This window comes from Agelaius phoeniceus, chromosome 12 (assembly GCF_051311805.1).
Source record: "Agelaius phoeniceus isolate bAgePho1 chromosome 12, bAgePho1.hap1, whole genome shotgun sequence".
Lineage (NCBI taxonomy): Eukaryota > Metazoa > Chordata > Aves > Passeriformes > Icteridae > Agelaius > Agelaius phoeniceus.
This window is the reverse complement of record NC_135276.1, coordinates 7,228,654-7,248,942: the sequence shown is the minus strand read 5'-3', so window position 1 is coordinate 7,248,942 and position 20,289 is coordinate 7,228,654.

Here is a 20,289-nt window from a genome sequence, read left to right as displayed (position 1 = left end):
CAAAGCTGAGATTTTGCAAAACACACCTCTGCAAGCCCTGGGAGGATTTAGTGAGGATCCCAGGACAGCCCCCAGCAGGCTTTGCAAGGGGGGCACCACAGCATCTGCAGCATCAGGGCAGTAGCCAGGAATGCTGCCAAAGGGGATTGCCCTGCTGGGATTGCTGTGATGCTTCCAGGGCTTCAGTGCCAGGATTTCATGGCACTGCATCACACTCTGTGTGTGCACCCAAATCCCCTCTGGTCCACAGCCAGGGGCTCCCAGAAGTGGCAGAACAACGTGTTCACAGAAAGGGCAGCACCTCTTTTGTGCTAGCACAGCTACAGCTTTAATTGAGGTGAGGAGTCCTGCCTCTGTTCCATGCCAGGGATTATTGCCATGCCAGAAGCTTTTGGAGGAGTCAGGCCCAGATGAAAGTGCAGAGCAGTTTCTCTTGCTCCTCTGAATGAGGAGTGAATGGGAGTCTCTCCTCATCAGGTCCCCACTCAGGACACACCTGGGGGCATCAGGAGAGTGAAAACCAACCAGGCTAGCTATAGAGAGAATCTCATCTCATCTCATCTCATCTTAGCAATGGTTCTGCACCCCTGAGCTGCCATGCACTCCTTTGAAAGCCACTGAAGAGCCCAGGCCCCAGCAGCTGCCAGGGTTCATTTCCTTTCTCTCTAAGAAGGGTGGTGAGGACCACCAGAGGTGCTGCCTTGTGTAGCAATAAGACATTTGTCACGGTCTGAGATGGAAATCCTATCTGGTATAATTATTTTATATTAAAATAGATGAAATTTTGATATGGAAATATAGAATGATGTATATTACATTAGCCTAAGAACAGGATATTCATCTTTACTTTAATTTGTAGACTTCATAACTTTGTTTGCATTCACTACAAGATAACCACTGTACATTCCTGAAAAATGACATCTTGCATGAAAAGACTTAACAAAAGCCACAGTGCTGATAATTTTCCTGTGGATCAGGAAGGACAGATCTCACTGTGGTCTCACAGAGCTGAACCAAGGCTCACCTTTATAATTTTAAACTAAATTGTAATGCTGTTATAAAGGAAGTTTCTCTTGATTAGCTATTTTAGTCATTCATATGAAACTAGATTTATTCTCCTGTAACAAGCATTAAAAGGGCAAAAGTTTCATTTGGGGAGCTTGTTTGGTTGGCAAAATGCAGACATAGTGAATGTTATAGAAATAGGTGCATGAATTTATTAATTTTTTATCTGCTGTTGCTCAATATATCTCAAATTTTTGGAAGAAGTTTGTGGGATTTTACTTTGAGACCTGAGAAACTGAAGGCAGCACACTGAGTAATGCCTGTGAGGAAGGGAGTAATACACTGTCCTTGATGATTTTGGACAGTGAGGAGTAAAGTACTTCTTGGGGGATACAGGCAGAAGGGTCAATGATGCATGTGCAGCTGGCTGCTTTCTGGAGGGTGCTAAAGCATTAGTTTCAAATAAAATCTTAATCAGATGATATCTGTATATTGGATAGTCTCTCTGGTACTGTGCTACTGACCACCTTTTGTAAGCACCTACACACAGAATGTCATCTTGTAGTAAAGCCATCTTTAGTCCATCAGGCAAAAATATAGCAGATCCCTGCAGCTGAAAGCTGAATCCTCACATATTTACAGCAGTGATAGAAAAGATTTTTAAGATCAAGAGTCTTTCCAAACTCATGAACTTCTCTTGTAATTGTTCCCAGTCTGGTTCTGCTCTGTGGTTGAGGCACATTTTCAGCTATGCTATACCCAAAAATAAATGCAATTTCCTGTTCAATTTACATATTTGCACTTATAGACACTTGCAATCAGGACATCAAGAGAAGTGAACTTTTCAGTTCAAAAGCGTAAAAATACCTAGTTTTAATTATTTGTAACCAAGGAAATCCCTTAAATATGCCACTTGCACCTTAGATCTGCCACCAGCATTGATTTAGGACTCTCTGTTCCACAAATTTAATATATTTCAATGTATTAAAAAAAAAAAAAAGAAAGAAACAAAGCTCAACAACCTTTAACTCATGTTATAATAGCTTAAAAGAGTATTAACTGAACCTCCAGGGAAAATGAAAGCCTATAATCAGACACAGTCATTACTCTAGATTATGTTCTAAAAGATTTTAATCCCAGTATTATTTTAAAAAAAATAGAAGTAGATATTTATATTTTTGTTTTTGTTTTTCTTCCTTACCCTGGACATATGGCATTTAAAATCATGCACAGACCCTTTGTAAAAACAGTGTGAGTTAGACACAGAATATTGCCCAGACATGAAGCTTTCACTGTGAATTTCTTTGCTTTGGCACCAGAGGGTCAAAGTCAAATTTTAGGTGTTAACCAAACATAGGGTGCTTTGGGTTGTTTTGCCATCAATTTTCGAACATGTGAAAAACTTGATGACTCTTAAATAATTAACTGTTTTTAATAAGAGTCAGAGCTGTCTCCCGGTTCCCATTTGTCCTTGTGGCTCAGGCACAGCCCTGCTCTGGGGCTGTTCTTGCAGCTGGCTCAGAGGTGGGCACTCCCCCCACCAAAACTTTGGGGTGATGACAAATCATAACTGGTTTGGAAAGGAATCGATTCCCAAGGCCCCTTGCCAGAGGTCAAATTTGCAATTGCATGGAAATGTTAAGGTGCAATTGCTTCAGGCTTTAATGAACTCCAAAAAGAAATATGCAGGCCTGTAAAGCTCATCCATTAGATCCTGACCTACAAATGGCAAGGAATAACAGCAAGGCAGCCACGAGGTGTGCTGACTAAGGGAATTACCTGGCTGCAATTAGTTTTACATGTTTTGGCATTTAATCCTGGTGTACAGGCACGAGAGAGAGAGGACACAGAAATTACAAATTATGGAAGAAGAGTGTTTCCAATGAAACAAGTGAGGATTTTCTCCTGCTCTCCCTTGCCTGGCCAGCAGCAGGGATCACTCCAGCTTTGGGAAGGAAAAGGTGGCAGTCCCTGGCTGGTGCCCACCCCAAAAGGCAGCTCACCATGGCCCCAGCAGATGGGAGCTCTCCTGGTCAAGGAAATGGGCACAAGACAGTGTTTTGGTTTTTTCTCAGAACTCCTGCCTTCCCAAGAAGAGGGAAGACCAAAAATAGGAGTAATTTGTAGAGCTATTATTAGATTGCACTAGCCAACCTGAGAACAAAGCGAAAAGTAATCACACTCCAAATGAATTAGCGGGTCTTTTAAGGGGATGACAGGAGGAAAGTTTATTTTGTTTATGGCATTGGTGCTGTGTTTCAGAAATTATATTTGTCCTTTGTTTCACAATAAAAATTCTCTGCTTGCTTAAGACCCCGAGATTTTAATTTAAAAAGTTGTTACCAGACATGGAGCAGAGATAAACACCCCAGTCTGAGCACACGTTAATTGCTGGCGGCTGCTGCCTGCTCCAAGCATCTCTGCTAAGCTCTCCCCTCTAATGAGACAAACTTCCCACAGTCCAGGAGAGCCAAAAAATCCAGCCCTGAGTGTGCAGCTCCACCTGACCTCGAGTTTTCAGGCTGGAAAGTGTCCACATCCACTTCCATGCTCCTTTGTGAGGCTTGTGCCCTGATGTTGGGATTAAGGTACACTGTGAAGGGATCCGTCACATTTCAGTGCCAGGTACAAAACAAACACACAAACGAGCAAACAAATAAATAAACAAACACGGTTCTCATTTGGCACAAACCTCCTAGCAACATAAATAATCAAAACCTGATTCACAAACTGGTCAGTTTGAAATGAAAGTAATGATCTTCCTTTGCCTTCCTGCTCCCATCAGGACGATCACAAAAGGTTATCTGTTTGAATAAATTAATTAGAGTTGTCAAGCTGGCTTATTTGCCAATGGGAGGGTTCAGTTTTTGTGACCCAGGGGCAGATTCCCAGGATGTCTTCCCCCTAAAGGTGCCTCCCAGTCAGTGGCCTGGCCAGGGCCCTCTCAGGTGGTGATGCAGGTCTGAGGACCAGCTCTCAGCCAGAGCAGAAAAGCCCTGGCCAGGCTGGCTGAGCCACAGCAGCTGATGCTGGGCAAGGGTTGCACAGGGACTGGGATGAGATGGGTGCCACCCCATCAGCCCCTGCCCCTCTCATGGGCAGAAGTCATTCCTCTGTAGGAGATTTACCTGCAGAAAAACAAAAAGAAAACAGAAAAGAGTTTATCTTATTTATGGAGAGCCCTGCTTTCAGCCTGAGTACCCAGGAAAGCAGCTCTGTGTGTGTGTGTGTGGAACATGGTATCCCACACTGCATTTCTTTCTCTTTTCTGCCTTGCTTCCTTGCCTTTTTTTTCTTTTTTTTTTCATTCAAGGGCCAGGTCATTGCTTCTGAACCTCTCTCTCAAGAACTGACACTTAAAGTGCAAATGAAGCTAATGACAAGAGACAATATTTTAATGTTAATTAGATATTTCATGTGTCTTAGCTCATCAGAGCAATATTGCTCTTTTATGTATTACATGAAAGCAGAGCTTTAGCTTGGAGGAAAACAGGGAACACAGTTGGCCATAGAAGTAGCATTCTTGGGTTTGTAATTATTAAAATTATTGTTACATTTAGGAAATCCAGGAAACTTTGAAAAGAAGATACTTAATAATAATAATGGAGCTACTGCACTATAGGAAGCCCTGGCAAAGGCTTTACATCTTTCTTTTTCCTCGTACATGAGCTGGCATTGTAAAAGCTGTAGTCCCCAAGCTCTTGCTAGGAGAGCAGACTTGGCTTTTCTGGAGGATTATATTCATATATAATGCAGAAATGAGGTCTCTCTTTACCTGGGTTCCCCCTGCTTCCCTTCCTGTGACATATTCCCTTTTTAACAGTTTTGTTAAAACACCAGCATGAGCTGCTAACGCTGTGCATCCCAGTGAAATGGCCTAATGATGATGTTCACCAGAACTAGGTACACAATGTACAATATTTTCTGTGAATGTTTGCATTCCTTGTGGCCTGGTTTCTGCTCCTTTTGTGTTCTTTCACTGGCTATTTGAGAAGTTGCGTTTCACTGCCAAGAAGTATTTATACAAAGCAAATTTCAAAGTTGTGCACATATTTGAAGAAAATGAAATTTAAGGCCCTGTCACAGCAATAAGCTCCTTCCAGGGAGACCTCATGCATGGACCCTGAATGCAGAAAATGCCTGGAGAAGGTCACTGCCTCAGTGAGAGCTGCAGTCCCCCCCTTCCATGATGTCCTAGCTGTGGACACTCACCAGTGCAGTCATCTCAAGATGGGTTTTGAAGAGGTAAAAAGCCCCTACAAAACCACAAAAATCATGTAGTGATTTCCTGACCATTTGTGCTTCAGCTGGACTTGCTTTTGAGATCCCTCTGGGCAGAATAAATACATTAAAACTAAATTTTGTGAGGATCAACAGGGAATTTCAAAGGGAATTTATATATTCTGGAACAAAATACATTTTTTATTTAGCAGTTTGTGTGGGTGCCCACACCTAACAAGAACAGCAGAGTAAAAATGTAGTTAAGCTGTTTATTTTTGTCTACAGCTAGTATTTAAAAAAAAAAGTGTTAAGTCTGTGGTTTCTTTATGTGTTGTAAGAGCAAAGACACAACAGAGAGTGAATTCATTGAATAACGTAGTATTGCAGATTGGAACATCCTAGCTTTGCTCTACTTTCATTTTCAGTGTTTAGTTACACCTTTTTTTTTCCAGCATCATGTATCCTGAAGGCGAATCACATTTATGGATAGGATTTTGATGTAAAACATTGATATTTAGGTGATACATTTTCCCAGTGATGCTTAATCAAAAATACTCCATCAGCAATGAGTGTTTCACTCTCTGAGCGTGCCAGGGTGGCGTGAGGAGCCCAGGGCCACGGGGGCTCTTTGCAGATCATTCCACAGGAGTTTGGGTTCCCATTAGATTGGGCAGCTCCCTCCAACACTGGTGAGGAGGAGCTGGGCAGTGAGAAAGATTGTGCAAAGCACAGGCTGGGCCCATCCTGTTGGGGAACAAGGGCAGCACCAGCTCCAGAAGAGCCCAGCTCCCATCCCTTCCCCTCTCCCAGCCTATGCTGGCACTGGGGATGACATCCTGAAAGGATCCCAGAAGGGAGGGGGGGATTTTTTAATAAGGGTGGAAATAATTTCATAATCCAATATTAAACACATACCCACACATAAGACAGACATATGTGCTCACACACCTCAGCAACATCAACCTTGGTATTGTAACTGTTTACAGGAAAGAATAAAACTTGTGTGTTTGGGGTTCATTAATATACATTAACAATTGTAAACGTTCTGCCTGAATAAAAGCTGTTTGCTTTTCTACTTCAGGGTTTCTGCCCTTTTGGGACATCCAATGGGCAAATGGAATACTCTGATAGAGGGCTATAAGTGCTGTAAGTTATATTTAACTAAAATAAACAGGCAGATACAGACACTTCTGCTCTGCTATAAAAAGACTGCATATGCTCAATGCAGGTTTTCTTAAGGTAAGGGACAGAGCTTGGGAAGCTCTAAGGCAGCTAGATTTGCCCATATGGGAAGGCGGTCTTTCACTGATGATTTTGCAGACAGAAATTGCCCATCTGCACTGTTTGCAGGTGTTTTGAATGATTATATTATTAGCTCTGTCTGTTCAACTTTGCTTTTTTATGGTGGCTTTAGTATTGCAGTAAATAAAAAAAAAAAAAAGAAATATATAAGCAGCCATCTGGTTCCCAATTTTTGACTAGCGCTCTTTGTCAAGAAAGAAAAAAGAATTCTCAGATATTATTTCCTAGTTCTGAAACACTGGCAAATGAGGAGAACAAATCCCCAAATTCTGACCTGAATATAAAATGGGGACAGAATTTTCTGCTTTTTATTTAACTTGCTCTGATTAATCCATTTAAAAGCAATTGTCTCTGTTCTGTTCTCATTTACGCCTCTGTGAAGTCAGCAGAGTAGTTCTGGGCTTACACCACCCTTTTAGGAGCAGAATCTTCTCCTGATGAAATGGGGGGGGAGGGAATTAAAGTGAAAGCAAGCATTGTGAAACCATTTCTATTTTTCTAAATGAGCAACAAAGACAGCTGGGAAGGGGTCCTTTGCTGCTGGATTTTTCAGGGAGGATTCACATTTCTCTCAGATATTTTTGTAAAACAATGACAAAACTTTGCAAGACCTTTGGAAATAAAGAGCAAACTATTTGCTATCTCAGCAGTAAGTTCCAAACCTTTAGACTGCATTTAAGTTTCTCTGAGCATAATATTTGATTATTGGCAATATGTTTCCAGTTAAATATTTCATATAGTGCATAAAGGCCTTTTCTGCTCTCGAGCATTCTGTAGATATTAATGAAAGCAGTGGATTTGGAGATTTATCTGGTGCCTGAACACCTTTTGCTGAAAATTTCTTCAGAGCTGGGTCAGAGCTTTACACAGCCATTTAGTGGTGCCTCTGTATTCATGAAATCAGAATTATGTATCTAAATGTAGGTAGTCTATGGAGAGACGGTGCCAAGCCTCACAGATATGACCCAAATCCAGGTATTGTCCAAGTTCCCCAAAGCCCATGTGGATTTCCTTGTGTTCTCCATGAGCAGCAGTGCCACACGTGGGACTGGGGAGGGAGGGAGGGGAAGCTGTGCTGGCTCAGGGGCAGCTGGGAGGGTCCAGTGCCAGCTTTTACACAATAAAAATAAGTGTGTGGCCCTAATCTGGCATTTGCAGTCCCCGAGGTGTAAGGACATCTGAGGCAAGCACTTAACCTACAACTGGAGCCTGTGTTTGCCCACCTGTTCTTGGGTGCTTTGGCCTTTGGAAGGACAGCAGGATTACCAGTGTCACTCCAGGAACACCCCAAATCCACACAGAGTGGGGAGCAAAAGGTCAGTGACTGTGTGAACACGGCAATGCTGATGGGCAAGGAGCAGTGCCTGGCTCAGCTTGCCAGCCAGGTGCTCAGTGCCTGCTGTGGTGAGATGGCACCACAGGGCTGTTTATAGAAGGAGACAATCCTAACAGGAACTGGGCAGGGACATGTTGGCTTTAAGGTTGCTCATCATCATAAAATTTGCTTGAATGTGCCCTCCCCTGCCACTTGCCTTGCTAGTTTAGAAACTAACTCAGTTCTTCAGACCTTTTTGTCCTGTTCAAACAATTAACTGTAACTTGGTCACCTTTCCAGAGTCTGGGAATAATATATACATCTTGGTTTTGGGCTATGGGTGTAGCATGTGGCAGGTAATTTCTTGGGGCTTGGTTACTGGAGGTTTTATAAATGCACATCTTACTTCTGCTTGCTTTCCTTCAGTCCAGCTACTGAACTAAAACAACACACAGTTCATTAATCTTCTATGCATCTATGCCATTAATATTCTAGTAATTTGATCATGGTATCCTTAAATTAATAGAAGTCAGCATTCCTAAAAAGATTATGCACTTTTGCTTCAGCCATGTGACTAATAGTAACAGAGACAGTGACTCCTCCTCATGCTGAGTGCTCGGGTGATGTAAGCAGGGCTGGGATCTCACTTTAATCCTTAGGAGTGCTCTCAGTTCCCCTGGCACCACTGCTAAGGCTGAGACATCATGTTTTCCAGCAGACATTGCAATCCCTGCACCCTTAGGAGACCACAGCAGCTGAAGGGTGATGTCAGAAATGGGGCAGGTAAACAACTCTGAGCCAACTGTGCTCTGCTCTGGGAACTTCTCTCTGAGCTAAGAGAGGAAAATTCTTAAAGAAAACATCCAGCTCTTCATGTCCCTGTGATAACTGTGTGGAAGACAACACCAAGCAAAAAAACCCCAAACCAGAATTAAAAAAACCACCACCAACCCCCCATACAGCTCCCTTGATTTGTTCTCAGTATTTAGCAGCCTGTAGCTGTGTCTCAAAGGCTGTCTGGATACCTTTGTTAAGGCAAAAGTTTATTTTGTTTAGTAAGGTCAGTTCTCATGGAATGGAACTCACTGACCAAAGGCATCAGAGGTCCAGCAGCTTTAGTTTGCACTTCCAGTTTAATAATGTGTTGCCAGGCTGCCCAGGGAGGTTTGGGATGCTCCAAACCTGGTGGTGCTCAAGGCCAGGCTGGATGAGGCCTTGACAGCCTGCTCTGGTGGGAGGTTTGGACATCAAATCACCCCTTGTGTATTTCCTTCTACCAGCTATAACTTGGATATTTTTATTTATTTTCTTAGCTATAAGTTATTCTAAGACAGGTGGAGAAGACTAGACAAGTATAGAAAAGCACTATTTTGTTATCATTCACTGACAGATTTGGGGAATGGTTTGAATGGCTCCAGGACTATCCAGGGAAAATGCATATTGTGGCTGCAGATCCACAGGAGAGAGTCATGAGACATGGATTCCTGTCCTCCAGCCCTGGGATTGGGGGTGCTTTTGCTGCAGATTCTAACTCACTGTTTTCATCTCCTAGTTGATCAGTATAAAATTACTAAAACCTGAGAGATGGATTTACTTTTTAACTAATGCAAATAATCATGTTGGTTATAATTGTTATTAGGGCTCCTTTGGGAATCTGTTGTTACAAGCACTCAACCCCTTTGTCTCTCCTTTGGGTCTCCAGGCTATGTTGCAATTTATAAAGATACCAGACCTTAGGCTAAATCAATGTCCTTAGGGTTATGAGATGTTGCTAAATATCAAAACAAAATCCCAGTGTTCCAGTTCTTTAACTTCACTATGTTTAATTAGCCATTCCAATTAACCTTCCCTTTGTGTTCCCTCATGTTTAAAGGGTTATATTAAAAGTACTGTAGAATTAAAGCTATTTAGAATATGCTGAGTATATTTCAAGGCATTCAGAAAGCCTCTCACATGATGCTGTCCTCATTTCAGTTTCACTAATGACTGGTCACTGGGGGCATATTTCCAAACCCCTGCACCTAGGTTGCAGAAATTGTAACAATATTCCTACCTGTGCATCCAGGTCACAGCGTGCTCAGGTGGGAAATCACTTCTGCAGGTCTCTCACCACGTTGCTCTGTGAGCCTGAGGGCACAAAGGACGTGTAAGGGAAGAGTTACACATTCCTGCTCTGAGAATTTAGACATGGACAAGCATTTAGTCAGCACCTTTTGCTCAGGGGCCTGACAGAAAGACAAATACTGAATCAAGATTGCTGAATTCTGATTCCCGAGGTCCTTGAGATAATTCCCAGACTTATAAAAAACAGTGGTGTTAGAAACAAGGGAAAAGCATGGGAAAACACAAAAAGCTTCTCCCAACTAGTTCATAAGACTGCATTCCTGCAATATTATGGACAGATGAAAAATCCCAGGTGAAAACCTGTTCAAACAATTAGAAAAATGAACTGTCAGTGCTTTCCATGGCCTGTGCCCCCAGCCACACACCTTGTGCCAGGGACAGGCAGTGCCTGGGTCTGTTCAGGGTGGTGGGATAAGAGAGTCTCCAAAACTGTTCCTGTAGTCTTTAGGAATCTATGCATTTGGAAATGTATGCTGAGAGCACTCAGGGAGGTAGGAGAATACTATTATGCCCATTTTATTATGCCCAAGGGTGAGTACATTTTTTAGATTTATGTTATATTAGAAAGCTTTTCACTTATTATTCTCTGTGCCTAACTCTCTGGATGCATTTTATAAGTCATCAGGATTTAACTCATGGCTATGGATTTTGTTATGGTAGAGCAGGTACCTAAAAAATCCCTGACTTGTCCAGTGTCATTCTGTATGTCTGGTGGCAGAACAAGGAACAAAAACCAGTCCATATATCTAATCTCTGACTCTTCCCTAGGTAACTTTCTCCAGCAGTTGTATTGAAAGATCATTTTAATTCATAGTTTTGTTTGTTGGAGGATATAAATTTCTCACGAGTGAAATATGATCACAGAACAGCATTTATTTTTCTATTTTCTATATTTGGAAGGAGCTGAGATAATTTGAAGACCAGACTATGGTGTTATTTTAGTTAAATTTGTTTTCTGAAGGAATTTGTCATTAGATCTTCCTTTGGTTTTTTTTAAAGAACAGGGAGGAAAAACAAAAGAGATGTTTATTTTATTGACACTGTGATATCACAGGCTTTCACTTAAGAAATCTGTTGGAGTCTGTCTTTGTTTTCTAAGACAAAGTCAGTTAAAAATATATCAGGTTTTGTGTTAAATGGTTTGATGGCATAAATTCAATAAAGACATTGTCTGGTATCCTCGCTCTATGACTCATAAGAGATACAAAGGAAACTAAGAAAAGCAAAGATTCATTTCCCTTTCCTTCTTCTTCTCCTCTGCTTTTCATTGGCAACAGTAAAGTTCAACTGCAAGACATGTGATTGTAATATAATCAAATAACCTGCTGGTGTCTCATAAAGAAGTACTGGTTGTTTAAACGACTATTCATAACAGACTTAGATGTTTCATTGCTGGCGATGGTTTAAGATTCAGATAACATCAAATCAGTTGGAGTATGAGATTCAGCTCCTTTGAAAATGTACAAAGAACAAAGCCAACAGCACTACTGATGACTGACTGGTTGGGGGAGAAGAAAACAACGAATATATTTAGGATTTTTATCAGGCCTGTTGAAGAATCTCGATGTGAGCTGCTCTATAGGCATGTGATAAACATCACAGACACTGGAGATAGTGAAAGCTGAAGAGTATGGGACACTTAGCATGTCTCGCTCCACAGTAAAATAGTTTGTACAGAGGAAAGAGAGGGCTCAGTATGAATCATTCCCTGGCAGCTCTTCAGGGCACATTGTTGGGAAATACCTGCTAACAAAGCATCAGTTTATTTTGTACATTGACTTTGAAGCCAGTACAGGGAAGGCCGAGCTCTGACTCTGTACTGAGACTCTCCCAGTCCCCCCTGGCAGGGAAGACCCAACCTTGAGCCTTTTGCACCAGCAGCCCTTCCTTGAGGGTGTTTCCACAGCAGATGCAGCTGCTCCAGCTCCCTCCAGGGATAACTCCTTCACAGAGAGACACTCCTGCAGAAGCACAGCTCTGCAGGGAAGCTCATGTTAGGGAACAAAAGCACTCTAGGAGAACTTAGATGTGGAGAAGTATTTTTTGAGATTCATTTATTAGCTACTGTATTGCTAATTGCTGATCTCCTGTTGAGCTAACCTCAAGTTCAACGGGGACAATGTTTATGAACCCAGTACTTAAAAGAGGAAATCTGGGGCAAAAGTAAAAGTATTTGTAACACTGATCTTTGAAGATGTATTGTTCTGCCTTATCAGCAAAGGTGCATTCAAAAATCAGGCAGTCCCCACTAAGAGTGAGAAATAAAACAACAACAAAAAAAAATCCTTCCCTTTGCTTCAGGCTTTTGGATGCACTGGATTAAGTTCACTGCTAATTAGACACAATTGTGAAGCACAATTATTTATGAACCTTCAATGGGCCGAATTCATGAAAGGAATAACGAGTATGTATTTCCCTTTTGTAGAATTTTAATGAAGAAATGGCATTACTATTCATTATTTATCCACTTTCAAATTGTAATGAATAGTTCTACTAGCAAACACCAAATTTCTGTATTTACAGAAAGGCGGAACATGTGTAGATAATAACACAGTTCAGTATGTATGAAATCCTGTAATTCTATAAATATAGAAATAAAGAAATTATCAGCAGGACTATTCATTAAATTTTGAAAGTAGTAAATAATAAATAGGAATAACATTTATTCATTAAAATCCTCCAAACAGAAAATATTGGGTCTTTATTTCTTAAATAAATCCAGTGCAATATTTCTGAGAGAAAGCTGGAGTTTATGATGATTTTTATTTTTTGTTCCTTTTGACATTGTTTCATATGCAGCCTTTATCCTAAATGCATTTTAAATAACAGTAACCCATGTGTTTTCATTAAAAGTTGAAATACTACATTATGCTGTGAAACAAAGATAATCTAGAGAGCCTGTCTTGCCTGGCTGAACAAAACAAACACTTTTTAGCACCATTCTGGCCATGGGTCTACAGAACACATGTTTGTGCCCAGCTCCAGAGTGGTACTCACAAGTCCCAGGCCCCAGTGTGTGAAGACCAGGGTGCAAGGGGGGCATTTTGCCTGCTGAGAGCCCCAGACAGCCCAGTTTGAATTGCAGAGGCTGCAGCCCCAGCTCCTGTGTGGGTTTTACAGCCAGGGAGTGGAGCCCAAGCTCCCAGCACCAGCAGCCGCAGGACCTGGCACAGGAAGAGCTGAAGGGCTCAGGAGCACAGCTAGGGCTGCACAGGGCGCCTCTGATGGTTTTTCAACCTATTAAGCACCAATAGATGAACTAAAAGCCACGGAAAAGTTTTCCCATAATTCAGTTCAACATGGCTGGGAGCTGAGCCCTGTGTCTCTGCCCTGTGCAGCGTCACTGCTCTCTCCCAGCCACTGCTTTCCCAATTTCTCCAACAGAGCTTTGCTGTCCTCTGTTCGTGGGGCCACAAGGTCAGTGCTGAAGGTTGAATTCATGTAACCTAAGCATGTCTTCCCTTAAAAATACACCTAAAGTTTAATTATGTATTGTATTAATTAATCTTCAGAAAGCTAAAACTTCAATACCATTTTAATTCCTTATACAGTAATTAAGCTCTTTGAACCTAATAAGAACACAGAGCTTGACTTTTTAAACTCCAATGAAGTACAGGATATTAGAAAAAAGCCCTTGCAGATGAGTCAATTATGGACTTTGATAGACATTACTTAATATTTTGGTTCAGTGTAGGGCAACCTTAGGGCCTGAGCAGGTGGCCCAAGCTCCTTGCAGTTTGGGGCACCTCTCACACAGCTGAACAGTAACAGATCTATTATTAAAAGTTTATTCCCAATTAGGGAATACCTTTTCCCTTTATAGCTAAGAATCTGAGGTCCTGATAAGTCTCAGTGAGTTTAACTCCAGAATCACAGGCAGGTTTGGGTTGGAAGGGATTTTAAAGATCACACGGTTCCAACTCCACCTTCTGCTACACCAAGTTACTGAAAGCCCCATTTCCAGAGAGACCTGTTTAGATGGTGAGATCTTCCTTTGATTTAATGATGCTGTAACTAACATTTAGGGTTCAATATTCACATAACTTCTACATGAGTGTTGCCCAGTCACTTCCAATTATTATAGCAGGAAAACCAGACCAGAAAAATACAGAACTAATCATTGGTTGTTTGATTTTTTTAATGCCGTAAAAAAACTCAAGCTCAAAAACTTGGTTTATTTTGAATGAAGAAATTTAGTAAGCAAATACACCATTTTTACACAACTTCCACTAAGATTAAGCACAGTGCTTGACATTGAGACCTAACCATTATTTTAAAGAAAGCCCTTCCCCTTTCCAAGGTCATGGCCTGGTGTATATTGGGTGCAGGGGGGGTTGCAAACCTCTTCTGGAAGTCTGCAGGGAGCTGAAGTTTGCCTGGAAAAGCTGTGGTTTTTCCCATGGTCAGGAACATGGGGGAGCCTTCCCCAGCCAGGGAACATCAGGAATCCTCTGTGGCTGCACCCAAATGTTCCCAGGTCTGGGTCCTGCTCCTGTGTAAGGTGGGGAGGGAAAGCCAAGGGCTGAGGGCTGGGCAGGGGAATCACGGGGACTCAGCCACCTCATCCCCTTCAGCAGATCCTCAGCTCCAAGCAGGGCTCCTCAGATGGAAACTGAATCTGCATTTTTCACACAGCATTTCAAGGATTTCCACGTGGTTCTCAATAGCTGACCCAGGACTTACAACCCCAAGTAATCTTGGCCTCCCTCCATAAGGGCTCAGTTACAGATGATGGCACGTGGCCCTTGCCATCAGATTAGCTTAAAAACATCTGTTTGGCTTTGGTGGCTTGGATCCTTCTGCAGCAAGCTGCTTTTCCTTGCTTTTTGAAGTTTGGTTTCTTGTATGTAACATTTACATCATGATCTAAAAACAATTTTACACATAATAAAGTTTAACTATTTGATATTTTTCATTTCAAAACTAAATAACAGACATTTAAGATAATGTTCTTTTTTTTTTATAACGACACACATGATAGTATTTTAAAACAGCAAATGACATCCACTGTAAATTTTTTTGATCTTTCTCTAGCAAATTCTCTATGAGTAAAAGTTTGCCTGTATTCATGATTTTTTTTCTCGAGAAGCTTTACTGCTCTTGGTAAAACTAGCATCTGCTTCTCTGGGGAACCTCCTATTTATGACAATTGGAGATGGAGATGTTTTTGAAAATCATTGGAGATGTTTTTGAAAATTATTTGAATTAAACTTCTCCTGCTCAGAGGTGTTTCCCCAGGAGCTGACTGCACATGCAGAGTTTCACTGATGACATTGGACAGAGCTGTTAATCCCCCTTGACTCTGATGTCTGGTATCACATTGCAGGAGCTGGGGCAATCCCATGATATTCACACGTGCACAAAACCATTCCCCCATCACTCACCACGTGCTCTGCTCCCAAACAAAATCCCTGGGACCAGCTGCTCCATGCTGAGGAGCAAGGAGGAGACTCTCCCCATCAATATTCCCCTTCAGACTGCTTCAGGGATTGCCATGGCACCTTCTTCTGGTGGTGACCAGAGCAGATCCCTCTGCCCTGGGCTGCTCCAGCACAACCCCTACAACAGCAGCCACTTTGCTTCTCCCATTCAAACACAAACATTTTGCCAAGACTTCTGTTTCAGCCTCCTGCAGAATGAAATCCGAGAGGATAATTGTGAAAAGAGAAATATTTTTACCAGCTGATTCTCAATTATCACGTCAGCAGCCATATTCTTATGTGTAAAATATCTAATTTTTTTTTTTTTTTTTTGTTAACAAAAAACAACATTCCAAAGTGCAAGAATTCTTTTGGGATTCTTGGTGATGAAATCTCTTATATTCTCTGAGGACAGACTGTCCTTGGGGAATTGAGTTTTAAGAAAAGCAAAGTGTTGCAATGTAGTGCGACATTATGATTTAAATGCAATACTGAATGATTATCAATTCTCTTAAGTGCTGAATTTGCAGAATCTTTTTTTTGCACACTCTTTAGAAACAAAACACAAGAAAAAAAAGCCTCCAAAAAATAGAAGTGATGCTTCTGATTAAAGCAATACCTGTGCACTTCATAAATTTGATTGCAAATATATTTCTAAGCATGACACTATTTATGTTGGAAATAAAAAAAAAATATTTTCAGTTGTTTTCATGTCTCTAAATCAAAGTACTAAATGGAGTCTTCCCCAGTAGCCTTTCTGGGCATTTTGTTCATACCTGAATCTTTACATTAAGGCCAGAATATGACAACAGGAAAAATAAAAATTTTAAAAATATGTATTTTCTTCTTTTGATGAGGTAAAACCACTTAAGGTTTGATGACTTGGATAAGCATGGACAACGGGAGTCTTCTTCAGCTGAAGAAAAATGCATATGCAATGCCTTTGACTTTGAAGGGCGTTTCCTTCCAGCTCCTTTCACTGACTGCACATCATCCCTTCTCGTCTTCCATATGTCTGATTATTTCTACAATTAAAATAGATTGCATGATCTTCCTTCTAAATCTTTCTCTTTAAGAAAAAGAGAATTTAAAACTTAATTTATGAACTCTGATCTTATTAACCTTTCATTTGATTTGCTTCTGGGCCTTGATCTAAACAGGCTATTATACTTTCTGCTATTTTATTTGGTATGTGCTATTTCAAGGCACTCTGAAAACTAAGGCTCACCTGCAAAACCAAAACTAATTTTTTTTTTTTCTTTTTTGCATCATTCAGTGTTCTAAATCCCATAATTTGCTTCAATTCTTAGGAAAAAAAAAATTAAACAGTCTGCATTAATAGACAGGAACCTTGTTGGGGTTTGCCAGTGGTTTCCCAAGCAGTCCCTTTCTGTCCAGAGCACAAAGCTATTCTCACTTTTGCCTCCTCCTAAAGGAATTTGTACTCTCCATTCCTGCTGTTTCCTCAGACATGCATTGTATTCTTTATTTCTGCTACTTACATTATCCCAGATTGTCTTTATTTCCTTCCCCCCACAATGTCTTGATTCCTTTCCTCCTCCTACAGACATCACGACCTTGGCTTCTAAAAATCAGTCAAGCTGCCTCTTTTCCTCCCTAGTTTTTACCATCTTATTTGCTCATCTCAGTTTATGAATGCTCTGCCCTCCATTCTTCATTCCTTTTATTGCAATCTCACATCCTCTTCCTTCCCTTTCATTTTCCAGGATTCTGCCTTGTTCCCTGTCTCAGATCTGATTATTGCCCTGGATTCCCCTTCTCTGAAGTGCCACATCTGCCTTTGGCTGGTGACTTCTACTTCCACCCTCCTGCTGGCACTCACATGGGGGAAGGCTTTTCCAAGGATGCTCCTCTCAGGAACAAGAGCTGCATGCAATTTAGATTTTTTCCCTTATCACTGAACACATCCTACCTGTGAATTTCAGAGCTCCTTCCTCTGTGAATTAAAGAACCACAGCCTGGGCAGGGTTTGGTGTTGTGAGGCAGAACCACACAACTCCCCATCACTCTGGGTACCTCCTAACAAAGGGTCAGGACCATGCAAAGATAGAAAATGTTCTGTATTTAGGATCAGATTTTTGTAATTTCTCTGCTGGCTTTCTATAACTTGGTTGTCCTCTGCAAAGGAAAAGGATCATCATTCAGGGGTTTTGGGTTTAAATATTTATTTTTAAATAAATTCCAGAAGATATATGCCAATAAAATCAGAGCTTTGCAAATAAAATCTTCGGGAATAATAAGAAGGCAAAGAAAAAAAGGGGTTTTTGCAAGAAGAAGAAACAACCAACAGTCCAGGCCATATTTGCCTTCAGTAATATAAGAGCCAGGCTGCACCAATAGCCCAGCCAAGAGGATTAGTCTACTTTGACTCTGTGGTGACTGAATTCACCATTAATAGTTCAGACTTCACCCTGATCTGAGTCTTCCCCAGCTATGAAGTAAAGCACCCATGGTCCAATGGTCCACCAGGTGCAGAGGTTTCCATCCCTCTGCACATGTTGGATCACATGAAAAAGTGCTGGAGAAGACAGAGAGAAGTTCTGGAATTTTTCTCTGTGCAATACAGTAAGGCTGAAGTTCTGCACACTGTTAAAAAGATTGGACTGAAAGTGAAAAATCAAATATATAAGCAGGAGACAATGTCATGCTGGATTAGAGAATTTTTCAACTTTAGATTCATTTAAAATATGTCACAAAAAAGTCATTAATACAATGAAGAAGCAGGGTTTTTCCCTCTGCTCCCTGTTTTGTTTCTTTGTTTTCTTTCTTATTTTAATTCTGTTATTCTCTTTTCATGGTTGCTAATTGCAATTCTTTTCTTGCCAACCCCTGTGTACAAACCCACCTGCCCAAACAAGGCTGCTTTGGGGATCAACATTTATCTTTCATGAGTCCTTATTTTAATAGCTAGCTGTAGATTTTAGAACTTTGGTTTTTGTTTTATTTCCAATGGCTGTGTATGTCCTTTTCACAGAGTTTTGGTGCAGCAGTGAGAATCCAGGACAGCCACTGCATGAAAGAGTGGCCTGGCACAAGCACACACAGACACAAGCACACACATGTGCACTGATATAACTTTTTCTGGCAAGCAGAGCAGGATTCCACCCATATTTCTAGTACAGAGGGAACAGAAGTTAATTTGTAGGTTGGTGAGAGAGAGCTTGTGACACTGCACTCCATTTCACATCAAGAGACATTAACTTGAAATTACTGTTTCCAAGGGAAACACTTATGACTCAAAGCATTAATTTGCATTAGTCCACGATAAGGCTAGTCTGTAAATTGAGTTATTGAAAATAACTCGCAACCATAGCACCAAGGAAGGAATTAACTGGGAATGTTGTTCTATAAACATAAGTGGATATTTTTTTCCAGGTAGTTAAAATACTAAAAGTGTGCAAAATGTAATCAATTTAGTTTTCTAGTAAGGTCATTCTTTAACAAATTGTCACTATGGAAGTAATCAGTTTGGACAAATTTGCGTTGGCTGTGTTTTATCTCCTCACTTTTTAGTTTCATGTGAACAGCCTATTAAAACCCATGGTTTGGGACAAGCTCTACATTTTTCTCTTACAGCTGTGAGGACAATGGTCATTCTTTACAAATTTAGTTCAAGGTAATGTGATGTTCTACCCAATCTGGCAGAAAGATTTATAACTTAGCAACTGGGGCTAAATTTCTGTGTTGTAAGCAAGTCTGGTCTCAGGGAAATTTCACCTCTTTTGAACATCATAAAGTTTATTTAGAAAAATCTCCATAAAAGATGCTCTTTACCCTTCGTGCACTCCTTCAATATCCACTTAGAGTGAGTTTACAGTCAGTAGTATTAATAACTGAAATCTACACCAGCAAAATTATTCTAAATAATTACTGATAACCAGCTGCACATGTATCACCACTTTTTATTAATCTGGGTCAGCCAACATCCCCCCAAGTAAATACAGCCAAGCAGGTCTTTCTGCTTGAGAAATTCTTTCAATTCTCCCTCAGGTTTCCATTCTCACTCAGCATCATACCTTTGATACAGGAATGGAAATCCTTGCAAATTTTCTGGTCTGTATTACAGCTGGTCTTTCTTCTCAGGAGCAGCCCAGACTGGCACCCAGCAGACACCACTTCCCCCCAGGGAGACATGCCCCAGCTCTGCACATGCACAGGAAAAAGGTTCCCTGCCACCCCATTGCCTTTTGGCAATCTCCAAGCATGCCTTCAGCTTATTTGATCCAAAGGTACTCTGGAAGAGGAGAGAGGAAAACAGTGAGGGCTATTTTTCCAGACTAAGGATCTTTAAATCCAGATGCTCTCTCCTTTTATTGCATTACCATCTGCACCTATGTTTGTAGCAGAAAAGCTTTAGGTTTCCTTCCTTTCTCTTCAATTCAAACTGAAGAACAAACTTCCAAACCCAGCAGCACAGCCAAGGTTTGGTGGGGCGCTCAAGTGCCGATGAGTTTGTCCAAAAGGCATGGCCTGAAGGACACAGATATCCCAATAGATGAAATTGTTTCCCCTTCCCCAGGGTGATGTGGTGCCCAGGTTCCCCCTTTGGGCTGCAGGGGGTGAAGCCAGCTTTGAGCTGCCCCAGCAGAGCAAGGCTCAGGGCATGGATTAGACACAGGGTCAGACACAGGGTGTTGGGGTTCCCACCTGCACACACACATGGCCCAGGATGGGAATGGTGTGTAAGGGGCAGGTGACCCTGCCAGAGGTGCAGGTGAGGCAGGAGCAGGCTGCAGTGCTGTGTCTGTGCAGGCTGTGCCTTTCCCTGCCCTCTCCCATCCCTATTCCAGCTGCCTGCCATGCCCGACAGGGCACCCCGCCGTGTATCTCTCAATTGCTTCTCATGAGTAAGGACATTATTTTTGATCCAAACTAATATGT